This window comes from Macaca nemestrina, chromosome 9 (assembly GCF_043159975.1).
Source record: "Macaca nemestrina isolate mMacNem1 chromosome 9, mMacNem.hap1, whole genome shotgun sequence".
NCBI lineage: Eukaryota > Metazoa > Chordata > Mammalia > Primates > Cercopithecidae > Macaca > Macaca nemestrina.
Window position 1 is genome coordinate 114905611 of NC_092133.1, and position 19625 is coordinate 114925235.

The following is a 19625-nucleotide window of genomic DNA, read 5'->3' on the forward strand; positions in this document are numbered from 1 at the left end:
TGTGACCTAGGGACAAGCGCAGTAACTTTTCACCAAAGGTAGCAGGCACAGGCAGAAAGGAAAGTTTCTCACAATAGCCTGCAGCATTGCTGCATGATGACCTGACCCTGAATTTTCTCCCCAGGGGTAGGAAGTTTTCTGGAAAACCTAGGCAGCAATCAAGGATGGCTGCTCAAATTTCCTGCCCTTGTTTTCCTACCTTCCCAGAAAAATTCCCACCAGGACACAGCATTTGGGGTAGGAGATGGATTCTGTGCTAATTAACAGTCCAAATTCACAAACACCATGAGGTAAAGCTTAAGTACTCCTGGGCTTGTTCAAGGCCAAGTTCAGACTATAAGTAAACCAGTTTCACTCTCTGGCTAAATCCACCATGGCACCGGTGAACCACAGAGTGACTGGTTGCTCAAACAGTTTTCCATCAAAGCACATTTGCCACTTAAACTATTCAACCCCATGGAGGCTGAATTTTGTTTCTTTTTTTTTCAAGTGTCAAAAATACGTTATTCAATTAGAAGAGGACTGCCATTACAACCTCTAAGATTTCCTTGATTCAGGAAAAGCAGAGGGAATTAGCACGAGCGGGAAAAATGCAAGAACAAGGGAGCGAAAGGCCACAGGAGGCAGGAAGGGCCATTTGTGGTTAAGCAAGTATCACATAAAGACGGTCCCGGACTTTGATAATTGAGTGCGTCTGTGATGTGTGAATGAGGCCCTACAGCCAGGGACTGCACTCCAGCTCTGGTTTTTGATCTCTGTCAGTAATGAGATGCCAGCAGTCCCTACTTCAAAGCTTTAACTAATACCAATAATCTCCTGAAAGACTCCCAGAATTTCAAGTGATCTCTCAAACTAAAGTTTGGAGGATTACATAGACAACAGCACAGATGATGGAAGAGGCATTGCTTGTTTGATATTCACTCTTTGATTTCTTTTAAATGTTTTCATTTTCAGTTTCCCAAATGGGCTAGTCTGTAGTTTCCACACCCTTAACACTAAAGATTAGCATTGTCAGATTATCGCTGTCTGGTTTCTGGGAGGACCATGGGACATCCATAAATTTTATCATTCCTTTTTTTAAAAAAAAAAAATCCCAATTGTCTATAAAAACACAGCCACTCCAGATTCAGTGACAAATGTGGTGCGGGGTAACAGTATCCAGCCTGCAAAGGAGACAGAGCTTTCCTGAAAAATCTGTAGCCACTCCAAGGTTACTCTCGGATTCTTTTGAGGTTTAATCTCTTTTCTGAAACAGTTGTGCCCTCATGGAGGGGGAGGAGTTGGGACAAAAGGCCACAGGCTATGAGAAACATGTTATAAAGCAGCATGAACATTCGTTTCTGGTACCCAAATTATGCTTTGAGTTGAAAGCATATAATTTTCAAGACATGTTGTACCAAGAAACATATCTGGAGTATTTTATAGCAGACGACCTCACATTCTGGAAGCAAAACAGCAGGGCGAGGTCATGCCTCATGACCTGGTTTTCTGTTATCCTCAGGCATGAAAAAAAAAAAAAAAAGCAACATTTCAGTGCTCCAAGAAAACACATGTGACCCAGAGGTTAGAGGCAACCATGAATTCATGTGCTTAAAGAAAGGTATAAGTACTTTACACCCTCAATATACATAAAATTTACTCTAAAGGATTTCTCAAAGTTAGAATACCAAGAATCCTGCAATATGTCATATTCTGGTCTAATGATGTGGTGTCTCTCAGCTCTATCAGGCCAGGGACCCAACCTCGTGGTCCACAGCTGTATTCCCATGCCAGCACCATGCCTGGCAGTGTGCTTGTTGACTGGATGATGGTTGTGATGGTGACAGTATATGATTGATGTTCTCCCAAGTCACCAAGAAGTGTGCAGAGGCCAAAAATACATGTCTTCACTTTACCTAGCAGATAGAAACGGTGGTCTCAGCTGCAGCGAGAGCATTCAGTATTCACAGAGGTTTAGTAACCTCACTGATCTGATATTGCTGGTGTGGCAGGGGTTGCTAACACTCCCCAACATCCCCTTCCTAGCCCACAGCTAGACTGCACTTCTAGTCCCCTGGCATCTAGGCAGGGCCACGTGGCTGGTTCTCACCAATGGAGAGTGAGTGGGAGAGAAGTAGGCCACTTCTTGCCTGAGGCAGCTTAAAAGCAAGTGGGTCTTCTCTACCATCTCCCCTTTCCCCCATCTATAACTTAATGCTGAAGAAGATGAGGTCCTAGAATGGGAGAAAGCATAGAAGAAGCATGACTGACTGCCCATATGAAGGAGAACGCACTGCGTTGCACTGGACTGTGTTATGAGCAAGAAATAAGCATGCCCTAGGTTAGCTATCGAGGGCTGTTTGTTACAGCATGGATGTTACCCTGACTGATGTGGACAGTAAGTGGTGGTAGAGGTGTTGTCTGAACCTAGCTCTGTTTCACTTGAAATCTGGGTTCTTCTGCATTGTTGATGGCCTTACAGGTTAAAAATACAACTGCAGAAACTCAGTCAACTTCAATGTCAATGTCACCTCTCCAGGTGGCTTTTCTGTTTCTCCTGAGTTGGGAACCTGTTGTCCTTGTCCTGTTGCTCCTTGTATACCTTTTTTCTCTAGTCCTTGCCACATGAAGGTTGAATGTATGTTTGATTCATATCTCAATCCGCAGAGGCAACATAAGTCTAGCAAGCAGTAGTTGCTCATTTAATGTTTATTTATCCAAATGAAACTAAAGGGAATCATCTCGTTCCTTGAATTTTCTGCCTAACAAGGGGAAACAAAGCTAGTCAAAATAAGACAAAGCAAAAAATAAGACTAGAAAAAGAAAACAAAATGAAACACTCTGGATCCGATTCCATGGTGCTGAAGGTCCCACTAAAATGAATTGGTCTACAGGTGCAGTTCAGTGAAAATGAAGTTCAGTGTTTCTTTGAGGACTCAATAAATTGCTTGGATTTTGGTTCCCAAGCCCAGCTCTGATCTGGCTCTGGAGTCCGCTCACCTGGCTGGGTTGGACCTGGGCCTTACCAAGGTCTCCTGAGTTAGCACCTGTCCAGAATGAAGGACTTGAACAGGCACCAAGACGACCCTGACACTCAGTCCAGGCTATTGGTACAAATGTGGAAAGAAGGGGAAACGTGTTCCGTTTGCCTTTTCTCAATGGCAGGACTTGAGGACCTGGTCCCCAACAGCGGGCCTTAGAGGAGGCCCAGCATGTCAACTCAGGCCTCTGCTGGGTCCCAGTTTCCTCTCTGGCACCGACAATATTTAAACACTGTCCCACAAGGTGCCTCTCTCTTTGTCTTCTGAGACGTCTAGTTCACTTGTGGCCCTCATCCACAGCACTTCAGAGCTACAGATAGAGTGACACGGGTGTGGGTACACCCCTGACAGAGGTGCGATTTGTAAGACAGGCCTACTGTGGTCCAGACAACACTTCAAAACCATCTCAGAACATCATCGGTTGGGATATGGGAAAGAAGTCATCCTTTCTGTTGGGCACAGCAACAAGACAGCACACATCTTTGCTTGTGCCACGGTGTAAGAACTTCAAGCTTTGATTTTACTTTATTTTTATTTCTTTGAGACGAAGTCTCACTCTGGCACCCGGCTAGAGTGCAGGGCGTGATCTTGGCTCACTGCAACCTCTGCCTCCCTGGTTCAAGCAATTCTCCTGCCTCAGCTTCCCAATTAGCTGGGACTACAGGCACGTGCCACCACACCCAGCCAATTTTTGTATTTTTAGTACAGACGGGGTTTCATCATGTTGGCCAGGATGGTCTTGATCTCTTGACCTGGTGATCCACCCGCCTCGGCCTCCCAAAGTGCTGGGGATTACAGGTGCGAGCCACCATGCCTGGTGCAAGCTTTGATTTTAAGTTGAGAAAAGAAAAAGACCTTTAAAGTTTGGAATTGATGGCTTAATTGCCATTGTGCTGATACAACAGTAATACCAGAACGGAGAGATCAGTTTTTGTTCTATTGTCTCCCTTTCTCTCTTCTCTTGTCCCTTCCATACCCCACACCTCTCCGATGAACAAAGCCACCCGATGTTTACTGTGTTCTGAAGACAGATGAGAAATGTGGGTACAGCACACATCACACAGTTCCCTGTGCAGCCAGCAAGCTGAAGGACTGTTCCGGGAACTCTCCGTGTATCTCTGGGTGGAGCTGTTAGACTTAGTTCATCTCAAGGCCTTCGTGTTCTCTGGGCTCTGTGATTTTGTAAGAGATGAGACCTGTTTCCAAGGTTCTGTTTACCTGGGAGCTACTCTACATTCCTTAAGTCCAGGAACTTCACACGAAGATCTCCCCTACAACCCAACACAACACACACAGGAAGAGGAGCATCTAGAGAGAGGGACATGTTGCCTCTACTGACACCAGTAGTATTTTATACTCACAAGTGAAAGAAACATAGCTCATGATCATCCCTAGATAATTCAGTCACATAATCTCCTGAATTTCTCTTTCCTCTACTTGGAGGTTCTAAGGGTGAAATGCATTCATGCATGTAGAACAATGTGAACAGTGTCTGGGTAAGTACGACATAAGCATTTGCTATGAATGCTATTATTGGTTGCATTTTAGATGAAGTAAAACATTCTGGGTAACTAGTCCCAGGAAAGCTAACAGTAGGTTGCATTTAATGTTGAAACACTTACTCATAGTCATGCATGTAAAGAGGTTGTCCTGGAAAATTTGGGAGGTGGTAAAGACATTCTAGTATCTTCCACTTCCCTCTCATCTTCTGCTCGAGATTTTCTGCTTCTTTGTCCCCATCTGCCTTGTACCCCTCACTACCTCCACGGCCTCCTAGACAACTCTGCTGGCGTGGAACTCACCCTGGAGCCCTAGGGCCCCAAACACCTTCTTCCCCTTCCAATGAAACAACATCATCCTCTCACATAGCTAACTTCAGCTAGTTCCTATCACTAATTTAAATAAACTCACCCTCAAGGTTTGCGTGACTAATGGATTTAAAATGTTGGCCCTTTCAGGGAGGGCTGGGGCTGCAGTTTTTTTCTCCTCAGTTTGGCATCAAATATCACCATTTATTCAGTCCAGAAATATTTACAGAGTGTCTAGTATGTGTCAGGAACTGTTTTATGCCCTGGAGATATGATAATAGGCAAGATGGGCCTTCCTGGAATTTCTGTTGTATAGATGAGACAGACAGTAAACAAGTCAACAAATGAATAAATATAATTCAGCCAGTTATTTAGGATCTTATACGCTGCTCTCTTTCTAGCAGCCTCTAAGGCTAGAAGGCTTGGTCTTGAATTGCTATGGATAATTCATGTGAGAATATTTGAATGTTGAGAGCCAGGTGTTCAAAGCAGCAGCCAGGCAGAAGGAGAAAAAGAGGTGTTTTCAGATACATTGTGAACAGGTTGCCTTCTGATTTGACCTTGTCCCTGCCTCCCACTGGTGCTGTGCCCAGCTCCAAACATACTGGATTCCTACTGCAGCCTATCAAATATTTACACTGACATTACAAATATATACATTATTTACTTTAGCTTCTATAAAATATTTACATGTCATGCCACACATACACAATATATTATATTGCACTGTGTTTTTCCTGCTGCAAGTCAGAGAGACTGTCTGGAACTTTCCCAAAATCATGAGAAAAGACCAGTGCGAAGGGAGAGTCCAGGGTAGGCATGTTAGGAGAAAGAAGCTGTGTCTACCTGCATCCAGGGAAGGTGTTCCCCAGGGAAAAGCAGGACGTTGAAGATCTGTCCAAGAGAAAATAATTGTGCACTTTGTCCTCCATACTTTTCCTCTACATTTAGTTCCTGGTTCAAAATAAGCACTGAGACTGAGGTCAGGCAGAGTTCAAACAAACAGAAGCTCTCACTCACCTCTGACATTGGAGATACCAGTTAGATAGGTGCATTGGATCAAATCCCAGGGCAAGGAGCTCAGAACCCCTTGTAGGGGTTCACGGAATGGTCCAAAGAATGCTTTAGAAAATCTTGGTAGCCTTGTTCAGGTGCCCACCACAGCACTGTGCTTCCCACCCATAGGAGGGGCCACCCGCACCCACTGTCCATCTCACACCACAAGTGAGGTTAAACCGTGGTGGCTGTGAAGCTGATGCCTCTGAAATAGACCCTTTTTCAGTTACATTATAACACTGAATATGCATTCCTGCACAAAATACCTTTCAACCTGATCCTGTACCTCCTTTTCTGCTTCCTAATGATCTGAACGCCTGGCAGACAAGACTGTCTCCAAAGTCTTTGCTCATTCCACTTGTCCCTTTAAAAATTTCCTGATGGGTACATTGATGATCATCTTCAAGCTTTGTATCAGCTGGATTTCTCTCTGCGTTGTGTCTCTGAGGTCAAGGTCTGTTTCTTCTCCAAGCCTACTGTCTTCTCCAGGGTCCAAAAACATGATCTTGGCTTAATAACTTTATGATGGATCCAATGTTTATAACCAAAGGTGGACCTTGCTTAGTCAGGGCATAAATGTATCATTTCAGAATCAGTAATGTTCCACGCTTCACAATATCCTGCCACAGTGGTCTCCATGAGCCCAAGGCAAAGAAGAAAATGTCTTACTTTGTGGATGTCACTGTTTCAATGTTCATCTGCTGCAACAGTGTTATGTTATTATGGGAGATGGAAGCCTCATCTCAGTTCATACAAGTCAAGATCTCTGTGGTTTTAATAACTTGGTAATGGCCACAGCCACCTTTTCCTGTAAAGATAATACCAATTATCTTGGCACACATAAAAAGAAACCAGTCAGCTTCCAAGCTCTCTGGATTTATTGTAGGTCCTTATAAAAGGGGCTTCCCACAACATTCAGCCCTTTTTTGTCCTTTCAGCCTTCCACCCTATAGGACACAGTGTTCCTCCTTGCCTCTCAGGAGGATGCCATGTTGAAGGCGCCATCGTGGGAGCAGTGTCTAGGCTCTCACCAAACACCAAACCTGCTAATCCCCCAACTTATATCTCCCTAGTCTCTGTAACCCTGATTTCCCAGTTTCCACAGTTGTCAGCAATAAGTTTGTTTTTTATAAATTACCCAGTCTAAGATGTTTTGTTATAGCAGCATGAATAGACTAAAACAATGTGTCTGTCTTTTCTGTTGCCACTCTGTAAATTTCTCTATAGAATAGAAAGTCTCTGTATTAGTGGTCTTATTTTTGTGGAAAGACTCTCCTAGAAATCAAATAATCCACCTGTTGTAACAATAACTCAATGTCTTAGACTATTCAGGCCACAATAACAAAATACCATAAAATGGGAAACTTTAAACAACTAAAATGTGTTTCTCACAGTTCTGGAGGCTGGGAAGTCCAAGATCAAGCAGTCAGCAGATTTGATGTCTAAGAAGACCTGCTTTCTGGTTCATAGATGGTGCCTTCTGGCTGTGTCCTCACATGGGGGATGGGGCAAGCTAGTTCTGTGGGATCTCTTTTATAAAGGGACTAATCCCATTCATCAGGGTTCCACCCACACAAACAAGGCTTCGCCGTTGGGGTTAGGAATTTAACTCATGAATTTTTACACCATCACACTGCACCTTTGCATTTTCTCCACATTTAAAATCAAAGTACAGAACCTTGGGAAGTTAGAAACTCATTCTTTCTTCCAGATGTCAGGCCATCCTTATGCATTCATAGTAGCACTGCTAAGTTGTGCTTGTCTAACCCAAGTCAGCTGGAGTGGGAGCCGGGAGAGGCCTGTGGTGCCCTCCTCCCATCTCTCCTCACCATCACCCTTAAACACCTCTCCTTGTCTAGAACTCCACCCACACGGTAGCCCAATCCTCTTAGTCCCTGCAACCTAGCCAGGTACTGACTCACCCTGCTAGGTGTTAAGGTGTTACTACATCTCTCTGGGGACAGAACTTTTTATAGAAAACTCTGAAAGACTAAAACAAGGTTCAAAAGAATAAAAGGTCGAAAAAAAGTCAGAGGTGGTGATGATTCATTAGAGGACACATTTGGGGATAGATGGCCCTGCCACACTCCCCATATAGGCAGCCTCCTCTGGGGAACGGGTGCCCAGTTGGGCGAATGCCTCAGTCAGTGTGTCAATTGGAAAGCAGAACTTGATTACCCCCTGGCCCCTGGGCCCCTGCCAAGGCCTTCAGATTTGCTGAAGAATGGCACCATTAACTAGTTACAGAGGCTGTCTGCTTCAGCATGGGGGAAGGAGGGGATAGTGTCTGAGGCTTTTAGATTGGGGCCAGGATTGGAGAGAAGGAAGAATAAAAGAAGCAGATGCTGTCAAAATAGTTTATTGGCTTGATTCATTGGGTTCAGCAGCTGCCACAAAGCAAACAGATTCCTAGAGAACTACCAGTCAGACAGTGTGCTCTTTCAAGGGAGCTCGATGGAAAGAGAAGATAAGGCTTTGCTTTTAAGGTATTATGCTTACCTTAACTGGGATCCCTTTTAAAAATGGCTCGTGTGTGTGTGTGTGTGTGTGTGTGTGTGTGTGTGTGTGGCGGGAAGGAGACAGGGATGCTACAATACCAGGACGCCAGTGTACAATGCCATCGTTTTTATGCATTCCTCCTTCCCCAAACTCACACCACCAAGAACTCAGCTAAGGACTGTGATTAAACAGAGCTTTTCTATGTCAGCCTCATTCATACTCAGCAACTTAATTCCGGAGATAAGGGTCCGAAGCACACAGCACAAAGCTTCTGGAAACTGCCCAGACATCACCCCACCCCAGGAGTCCCACCCCAGCCGGAGGTTATGGGGCTACAGTGTTCCCATTGCTAGGTTAAACAGGGTTTAAATGTCCACTAAGTGAACTGCTGCTAGAACAATTTGTCTTTTTAACTCTCTTAAGTTCTCTTTTGTTTTCTTTATTAAGCTAAATAAAGAAGAGTGCATAAAATATAATGGATTATATAAAGAATGATAATAAAGTAACTCCAGGGTAACCACAACTTGGGTCAAGAAAGAAAACATGGTGGGAAGGCCTCCTGTGACTGTTCTATCCTGACCTCACAGCTTCTACATCCAAGGGGAACCTGGCCATTCTGACCTCACAGCCCCTCCGCCACCCAGGGGACACCTGCCCCCTCCTGACCTCACAGCCCCTCCCCCACCCGGGGGACACCTGCCCCCTCCTGACCTCACAGCCCCTCCCCCACCCAGGGGACTCCTGCCCCATCCTGACCTCACAGCCCCTCCCACCCAGGGGACACCTGCTCATCCTGACCTCACAGCCCCTCCCACCCAGGGGACTCCTGCCCCATCCTGACCTCACAGCTCCCACACCCTGCACCTCCTAATCTCAGAGCTCCCTACCCTTTGGCCTTGAATGGTGCCATTATCTAAATAGTGTCTCCAAAGTGCAGTGCATATCCTAGTGGGTGGCATTTGACATGGTTTTTGTTGGAATTGGGATGAATATTTAAATTTGAATTATGTATATTACTGTATATGAGGAGGAAATAACCCTCAAAAGAGAGATTTTATAGATAATAGGCTAAAAGAAGGTGGTTTTTCTAAAATTCAGAATGATTTAAAGAAAAGCACGAAGGCAATAAGGTCATGGCATGTATAAATATGGCAAAATCGTGAAGGTGGCACACAATGACCACTATGTGGAAATCCAGTTTTTAAGGAATTCGAGCAAGACCTTGTCAGGACCAGCAGCAACTTAGGAGTCATGCAAACCAGTGTTCCCCCAACTTCCCTGATAAGATGTGCTTGTTATCTACACTGATTCCGGGCTCCTCCCCTGGCCCACTGATCCCAAATCCTCAAGAAGGGGCCCTGGTATCTGAATGATTTGCAGGAATCTCAGGTGACTTGTGACCTGTACAGATGAGAAAGTTTAGATGGGGTCCAGTTCCTACAGTTTTAGATAATCCCTGACACTCATTCATATCTAGACAGGAGCAAGTCCCTGAACCTGGATTCTGACTCAGGGGCAGAATCAGGGTTTTTTCCTCTGTGCTGGTTGAGCAGAGAGGTCCAGCTTCCAATGATCATTCTCCAGAAGGTTAGGGCAGGAAAAGGCAGAGACCGGGGATGGAATCTGAAAGCCACAGTCACCTGAGGCTGAGAAAAGCGAGTCCAAAAGAGGGGTGGACCAAGGACCTTAGACATGTGAGACAGTAAGGAACCCGGGAATGAGAATGGGCACACCTGGCTCTCCTTGATCGTGGCAGTGGGGGAGCTTCATGGTGGTTTTAGAGGGCTCGCCTTCTGGCTTCCTTTCTCACTGTCTAGCTTAGCTGGAGTCCCTTCTAAGCCAGAACCACAGGTTCACACCAGCAGTCTCAGTGCTTTGGGAGGCCAAGGTGGAATGATCAAGAGGAGGAGTTTGAGATCAGCCTGGGCAGCATAGTGAGGCCCCATCTCTAAAATATGTTCAGAAATTAGCTGCATGTGGAGGTGTGCACCTGTAGTCCCAGCTGCTTGGGAAGCTGAGGCAGGAGGACCACTTGAGCCCAGGAGTTTGAGGCTGCAGTGAACTATAATTACACCACTGCACTCCAGTCTGGGTGACAGAATGAGACCCTGTCTCTAAATAAATAAATAAAGCAGGAGAGTAAAGTCTCAGGAGAATTAGCTTCTGCTTTCACAACAGAACAAGGTAATGATGCAATTAATCTATTGACAAATTTTTATTAAATTTCCACTATGCTCAGTGAGGGGTGGTAGTGATGGGAGAGTGACAAGAAGAGAATGCTATCCTTTTCTCAAAGGGCCCACCATCTACCTGGGCACACAATAATGACCATGACATGCCCCAGCCAGCTTCTGCCTGCATGCCTCCTTCCTCTGCAGGTGATTTAAAAGCAAGATAATTGCAGGCCCGAGTGCTGGATGTACAGAAAGGAATTCAAGGGGGACTGAGAAAGATTTTTATAAGGTGTATGTGTGGTGAGGGGGTGGTTATGCCACCTTTATGGGAAATTGAGGGTGGCACAACAACTGCAAGGCATCCTCAAGGGTCCTGGGCATCTTCAAAGAAGGGCAGGAAGGGTACTCTGAAATCTCAGTCAGGAATTGGAATCCTGTAGCCAAGAACAAATGCTCCTGCAATCGTCCATGTTTGCAACCAAGGTAAAGAGAAGAATCATCTCTCATTATGTGAACGCTTCCCTTCTCTTACCTCATAAACTCAGCAGGTCCATGGGAAACTGGATTTGCAAGTTCAGTTATTTCCAAGTGATCCATGTGTGACTCGGACCTTTTGGAAAGGCTGTGGTGTATCTTTAATCCTGGGCTGGGCCTCCTGGTTTCTGTCCTTGTCTTCCTCCCTACCCACACACACACACACACACACACACACACACACACACACACACATGCACGCACACACACACAGAGAGAGAGAGAGAGAGAGAGAGAGAGAGAGAGAGAGAGAGAGTTAAAGTAAATATGGAGATGTCCTGCACTTTTCAAAAGAAGACATACAAGCAACTAGCAAACATATGACAAAATGCTGCACATCACTAATCATCAGAGAAATGCAAATCAAAACCACAATGAGATACCATCTCACACCAGTCCGAATGGCTATTATGGAAAAGTCGGAAGAACAACAGATGCTGTAGAGGCTGCGGGGAAAAGAGAATGCTTATACACTGTTAGTGGGAGTGTAAATGAGTTCAGTCCCTGTGGAAAGCAGTTTGGAGATTTCTCCAAGAACAGCAATCCTATTATCCCATTATTGGGTATATATCCAAAAGAAAGCAAATCTTTCTACCAAAAAGACACATTCACTCACATGTTCATTGCAGTGCTATTCGCAATAGCAAAGACATGGAATCAATCTAAGTGCCCATCAACGGTGGATTGAATAAAGAAAACATAATATGTCTACACCGTGGAATACTATGCAGCTATGATAAAATAATGAAATCATGCCCTTTGCAGCAACAGGGCTGCAGCTGGAGGCCGTTATCCTAAGTCAATTGATACAGAAACAAAACCACTGAATCCTGCATGTTCTCACTTAGAAGTGGGAGATCAAGACTGAATGTACATGGACACAAAGACGGCAACAAGAGAAACTGGGGACTATTAGAGGGGGAGAAAGGGAAGAGGGCAAGGGTTGAAAAACTATTAGGCACTACACTCAGTACCTGGATGACAAGATCATTCATACCTCAGACCTTAGTATCACACAATATACCCAGGTAACAAACTTGCACATGTACCCCTTGAATCTAAGATAAAAGTTTAAAAAAGAGAGATGTGCCGGGCATGGTGGTTCATGCCTGTAATCCCAGCACTTTGGGAGGCCAAGGCGGGCGGATCACCTGAGGTCAGGAGTTCAAGACCAGCCTAATCAACATGGAGAAACCCCGTCTGACCAACATGGAGAAACTAGCCTAACCAACATGGAGAAACCCTGTTTCTACTAAAAATACAAAATTATCCAGGCATGGTGGCGCACGCCTGTAATCCCAGCTACTTGGTAGGCTGAGGCAGGAGAATTGCTTGAACTAGGGAGGTAGAGGTTGCAGTGAGCCAAGATCGTGCCACTGCGCTCCAGCCTGGGCAATGAGGGCAAAACTCCGTCTCAAAAAAAAAAAAAAAAAAAGAGAGAGAGAGAGAGAGAAAGAGATGTCCTGGTAGGTAGAAGAAGTAATAAAAAGGTAGCTCAATGTGGGGACAACGTGGGGATAAGTGAAGGAGATCACGTGAGTGTGTGTGAGAGAGATTCTGTCTTCTTTAAAGGATGTCAGCCATTTTCAGTTTCTCCATTGAGAGAGTCATCATTTTGAACCAGATCTTCTTTGTCTGGAAAAGAATAACCTGAGTGTCATGGCTGTAAGGTGAGCAGGTCTCTGTTCCCCTGGTGGGTGGTTGAAACTGGAACTATTTTATGGCTTAGGAAACTCTGCCCCTTCCTGGAAGCTGAAAAGAGGACGGTGATTTACAAAGGAACAGTTTCAATAGTGTAATTAGACAAAAATAAGGTCTTTTAGGAAATTAAATCAGAAATTAAAAAGAGAAAGGAGAAAGGATTGAGGAAGGTTTTGTGTTATCTGTTTGTTTCATTTGGGTGAGCGAGGACCATGTTATATGTTCAGAGCCCATGGAGAGCACAGCTGAAGGAGGAGATCTTCGTTGGAGCAATGCCTTGAAAAGTGGAAGGCAAGATACAGAGCATAGACTGGTGCTTCAGATATGATCAGGAAGAGGGATAAAGGAGATTTGGTGAGAAAGTAACTACCACCACCCTCACAATGACTAATGGCACACATTTATTTCATACTTATTATTTGATGGTCCTTGAGCTAAGTTCTTTGCATTTATTACTATTTCATTTAATCCTCAATAATTCTATGAAATAGACAATAATATTGTCCCCATCTTCAGCTGCGGAAGCTGGAACTCAAAGAGGTTAAGTAACTTGTTTCAAGCCCCACAGCTGTAAATAGCATCATCTGGATGCAAATCGATGGTGCCAGACTCAGCAGCCCCCAGTAGGTGATGGCTCATGGATAGAGTGAATAAAAAACATGAATTTCTGTAGCAACAAAGGTGTCAGAGGTTGAATACCTTGACAGGATTGAAGAAGGAAGACCATGAAGGTCAGCAAGAGCGTAGACAGGCAGCACGGGGGTGGAGATCAGATGGGTCGTGAAAGAATACAGTTAAAAGTTCCAGTGGCAAAACAGTTCCAGGTGATCAGTATCCCATGTGGTTGTGGATGATGTTGGCCAAATGGGAAGGAAAGTGGTAGTCGTTGGAGCTGGAATAGGAGCAATCAAGGGTCTATGAGCCTAAGGTATAGGACTGTGCATGGGACATTTCCCTCTCTGCGTTATCTTTCTCCTTTGAGGTTGAGATAGAGTAGGGACTTGTCCTAGAGACCTGCAGGAACCCCCCACCTAGAAGAGAAATAAGATAAAATCTTGAATTCTTTCAAGGGAAATTTCAGGCACCTAGCTAGCCCTGAGAAGTAAATGAGCAACTTTGTAAGCAAGAAGGTAATCGTAGCTTAAAACGATAGTCAATGAAGTGAGAGTCACGAGTGTTTGGTTCCCTATTGAAACTAAAGATAACATCTTAACATATGCTTCTGAGTTGTTTTTCAGAAATCTGGAACCCCATCAGATGAATCCACTGGCACACAGACCTCGGATAAGGGGAGACTGAGGACTGAACCTGACCACTGTCCTTTGTTCTAAATTTCTTCCTGAGGGGACTAGAGGAAGTCACGCCCATGAGCCAGAGCTAACATTCTTTATCTGCTGACTCTAATTTTTAAAACAAAGCTTCTTTTCCTTAAGCAATTGCAAACCAGGAAATCTTTGAACCTACGTATGACCTGTAAGCCCCCACTTCAGAATAGTCCACCTTCTTAAACTAAACCAATGTGTAACCTCCATGTCTTGATTAACAATTTTGTCTGTAACTTCCGCTTTCCTGCAATTTACCCCTGCCTTTAAAATTCTTAGTTACAAGGCATCGGGGAGGTTGGGCTTAAAGGTGAGCTGCCTGATTCTCCCTGCTTGGTGCCCTGCAAATAAATGTCCTCCTTTCTCCAGCTGCAAACCTCGGTGTGGATGTATGGCCTCACTACGCTGGGCTGATGGACTCCAGTTCAGTTTCCTAACAACGTGTTGAACTCTGCTGGGTCGATGAAGTTCCTGAAATTACTGAAGTTCCTGAAATTACTGAAGCACTTGGCGTACAGGAGGAGACAATGTATGAGATGTGCTGAAGAGTGATGAATAGGAGAAAACGACCAGAAAGACTACAGATTACAACTGTGAGGGATCGAGAATGATGCGGCCGGGCACAGTGGCTCATGCCTGTAATCCCAGCACTTTGGGAGGCCGAAGCGAGCTGATCATGAGATCAGGAGTTCGGGACCAGCCTGGCCAACATGGTGAAACCCTGTCTCTACTAAAAATACAAAAATTAGCCAGGCATGGTGGCGGGCGCTTGTATCCCAGCAACTTGGGAGGCTGAGGCAGGAGAATTGCTTGAACCTGGGAGGTGGAGGTTGCAGTGAGCCGAGATCACACCACTGCACTCCAGCATGGGCAACGGTGTAAGACTCCGTCTCAAAAAAAAAAAAAAAAAAAAAGAAAGAAAGGTGGTGTGGGTGGATGCCCAAGAGTTTGAAAGGAATGGTGATTTCTATGTGAGGGTGAAGGAATCATGGTTTGGAAGCTGATTGGGAGGGCAAAAAGAGACCTACCAGCCTCTGGGCTCTCAGGAGAATGAGTGCCTTCCCCCGCAGGTGTTTGCCAGGCAAGCCCTTAGAAAAGAGCTTTCCTTGTTCTATAAAATACAAAACCAGGAATGGAACACTGTTAAATGTTTTTTTCATAAAAGGAAAAAGTCAATGCTGTGCCCATCTGCTCTATCTGGGGCCACTGTGCTGGATGGTAATAATAATGCAATGATCAATAAGAAATGCATGCTTCCTGCTCTCATGGCTGTCCAATCTAGCAAATGCATTCATCAAGCCAAAAAAGTGACAAACGCAGCTATTTATTGTTGTGACAAGTGGTATGAGATAAACTCAATGTCAAGTGTGGCTATATACACAAAATATGAGGACCTAATCTGGCCTGACAGGTCATAGAAAGCTTCCTCGTGGCACCTGATTGTAGCAGAATGCCCTGATCTGGAGAGAGAAGGTAATATAGTTTGAATATTTGTCCCCTCCAAGTCCCATGTTGAAACGTGACTCTCAATTTTGGAGGTGAAGCCTGGTGGGTGGTGTTAGGGTCATGGGGATAGATCCCGCATGAATGGCTTGGCACCATCCTTGAGGTGATGAATGAGTTCTCACTCTATTAGTTACCATGAGATCTGGTTGTTAAAAAGACTCTGGCATCAGCCAGGCACAGTGGCTCATGCTTGTAATCCCAGCACTTTGGGAGGCTGAGGTGAGCAGATTACCTGAGGTCAGGAGTTCCAGACGAGCCTGACCAACATGGAGAAACCCCATCTCTACTAAAAGTACAAAATTAACCAGGTGTGGTGGCAGGCACCTGTATTCCCAGCTACTCGGAAAGCTGAGACAGGAGAATCACTTGAACCTGGGAAGCGGAGCTTGCAATGAGCCAAGATCGCGCCAGTGCACTCCAGCCTGGGCAACACTGTGAGACTCCATCTAAAAAAAAAAAAAAAAAAAAAAGCCTGACTCTAATCTACCCCTCTCTCTCTTGCTTCCTCTCTCGCCATGTGACACAACTTATCCCCCTTTGCCTTCCACCTGAGTGGCAGCCACCTGTGGCCTCATCAGCAGCAGATGTTACTGCCATGCTTCTTGTACAATCTCCACAGCTGTGAGCCAAATCGACCTCATTTCTTTATGAATTACCCAGACTCAGGTATTCCTCTATAGCAACACAAAATGGAAAATACAGAAGAACATTCCAGAGAGGACGCATATCTGGGAGGCAACTAGGAATACAATAGTTTGTCTATTATGGAGCTTACTGTTACAAAGTTGGAGAGAGATGCAAGGGGATAGGCATGGAGGGAGGTTGGGGCATTGGAGAGGAAGAACAGAATAGTATGAATAGAAAAGTACAGGAGAAATGAGATAGCCAAAGGAGCTTATGTTCTACTTGAACAAACATGGAAAAAATGTGGAACCCAAAGAACATAACTTGTCTAAGGATTCCAGGTAGGACCCTGGGGTCACCAGGCTTCAGGTGGTTCTGGAGGCCTAGTCTTTAATTGCAGAGCCCAGCAGAAGCTGAAACCAGGAATGGGATCCATGCTCTGGTCTGACTTTATCTTACCTTTCTTGGATCTATGCATCCTGCTTCTGAAGACTGCCTCCTGACTCTTGTTGCTGATGTGGGATCATCACCTTTGCTCTGTCTGCAGAAACCCTGGAAATTCATCTGCTTATTTAGAGAAGAAGTCAATATGCTTACTACAACTTAATGTAACAATCCTTTTGCTTACACGGTAGGTAGCCTCTAAGATAGTTTCAAGTGATCCATGTATCCTGGTACTGATACCCTTGATAATCCCCTCTCCTTGAGTAACTTGCTTCTAACCAATAGAATACAGCAATGTTGACAGGTTCTCACGTTAGTAATGAGGTTCCAAAAGATTAGGACTTCCCTCTTCCTAGCAGATTCTCTCTTGCAGACAGACTCTCTGCAATGTTTTGAAGTAAACTGCCATATTAGAGAGGACAACATGGCAAAGAACTGAAGATGACTTCCAGCTAGCAGAAGAAACTGAATCCTGCCAATAGCCATAAAGGTGAGCTTGGAAGCAGATCCCTCCCCACTTGAGCCTTCAAACGAGTCTGCAGTCCTGGGCGATATCTTGATTGCAGCCTTGTGAGAGACATGGACGCAGAGGACCTTGCTGAGCCATGCCTGGATTCCTGACCCACAGAAACTAAGATAATAGGTGCTTCTAGCCACTAAGTTTGGGAATATTATTATTATTTTTTCAGATCGAGTCTCACTGCAACTTCTGCGGTTAAAGTGATTCTCCTGCCTCAGTCTCCCTCCTGAGTAACTGGGACTACAGGCTCCCGCCACCATGCCCTGCTAATTTTTTGTATTTTTAGTAGAGATGGGGTTTCACCGTGTTAGCCAGGATGGTCTCAATCTCCTGACCTGGTGATCCACCCGCCTCGACCTCCCAAAGTGCTGGGATTACAGGCGTGAGCCACCGTGCCCAGCCCATACTAGTAGTCTTTTACTTGGTGGCAAGGTTACAGAAAAACTTTCTGGAGAATGCGTCAAACAGCGTCTTAGTGGGTTCTAACAGGACTCCATTGAAAGACATTCTTCTAGCAGAAAATTTTTGAGACACACTCTCAGAAAAATTACTGCTGTCACAGTCAACTGGAAATTGAAAACCAGTCAACCAAAAGGCTCTTTGGGTAATGAAATTTCAGACAACCACTCTGAGTAATCCTTTCACTGAATTCATTGGTATTTTGACCATTGTAGGCCCAACTCACCCCACATTTGCAGGTGCTGCCAAAGATGTTCTCTAACACGAGGGACAAGCAGATTCCAACATGGAAAAATGTCATTTGGAGTGGAACCCTGGACAGTCCAGGTAGCAGCCTCCTTAGGGGATTGGATCACATGTATAATGGTACTTTTTCAGGTTTCTATGGAATCTATGCCCCCTCATTCTGAAATCTGAGTGAAAAGATGTTTGCTTCTCTTACCCAAAGTCAAACCTTTTTGTTTCTTTTCTGCTAATCAGCCTCCGCTTTTTAAGAGTACAAAATATATTTACTGCTTTCAAGTAAGGATTGACAGTCTGGATTGCTAGAGGAGGGGTGAGAAAAATGATCTATGAAAGGTCAGACCTGAATTATTGATTACCTTTAAAGATTATTTTAAAAATAATTTCATCAGTCCATTTAGATTGGCATAATAAAGTTACTGCCAATGAAAATGGCACTGGAAAATATGTTTGCTGCAGAGCACCTCAGCCAAGATCTCATACCCATACCCCAAACAAACTCAGAAGGCAGAGAAACCCATTCCTAGATGGACATATTACATAAACAGACACAGGCAATTTGCATCAAATTTTCCTTGTGGAGTTTAAATATCCATAGATCGAATTTATGAGCACTGAATAGGGTTTTTGAAGCCATAGAAAAATTATTCTAGAATTGCATGGAATAATATGGAGTCAATTTCTTGTCTAGAATATGATTTGGAAAAGGAAAGGAGCTACAGGGATCATACTTTGGTTCCCAAAAACAGTCTGAACACAAGAGTCTTACACTCGTGATTCTGAAACCTGGGAGAATCCAGAAGCACAATAAATGAAGTCTGAACCTCCTTCAAATAATCCATTTGAAAGGAGTTTAGTCACTTCCTAATTTTTAAAGAAAAAAGCAGGGGGGAAGTCCATTGGCTGACTTGATTTTTGTTAGATTTCCCCAGTATACCAGCAGCTGCAATAACACAATTCTGTCTTTAGATTTTACAAAGATCTCATTCATTTGATCCTCACAAAAATTATGTAAGATAGTTAGATATTTTACATACCTGAAAATAGGCACTAAACAAGATAAACACAGTGCTATAAATACATAAAACAGATACTACCTTAGATGGAGCTGAGTATTAAATGGAAAAATAAAGCATGCATGCAGCTACCTTCTAACTGTGTCCTCACATGATGAGGAGAGAGAGATGGGAGAGAGAGATAGAGCTAGAGACAGGATAGAGATAGACATAGAGGGAGAGATAGAGAGAGAGATGGAGGTGCAGACTGAGAGAGAGAGAGAGTGAGAACAGGCTCTGGTCTATCTACCTCTTCTATTAAGAAAAGAAATGCCACTATGGGGGGCCCCATTCTCATGACCTCATTTAAAACTAATTACCTCCCAAAAGCCCAGCCTCTAAATTCTCTCACATTACAGATTGGAGCTCCAACATATGAGTTGTGGGGGGACACTTTCAGTCCATACCACAGTTTAGAAGAAAGGGAGAGGAAACAGACATGGGAAATGTAGTTTGATTACCTGGCTATTCTGAAGGCCTATGTAAGGTTAGTGATCACAATTTTCAAGTAAGAGATGTCAGTATGCTGGCATTTTTCGCCATCAATGTTTAGCTCTACAGGGGCAGGCACAGGTGGGAGAAGAGCTACATTCAACCACGCTTGTGGCTTAGCCAAGACAGTGGGGCAAAGTGAGAGATGGGAAAGAAATTTGGTGGTCC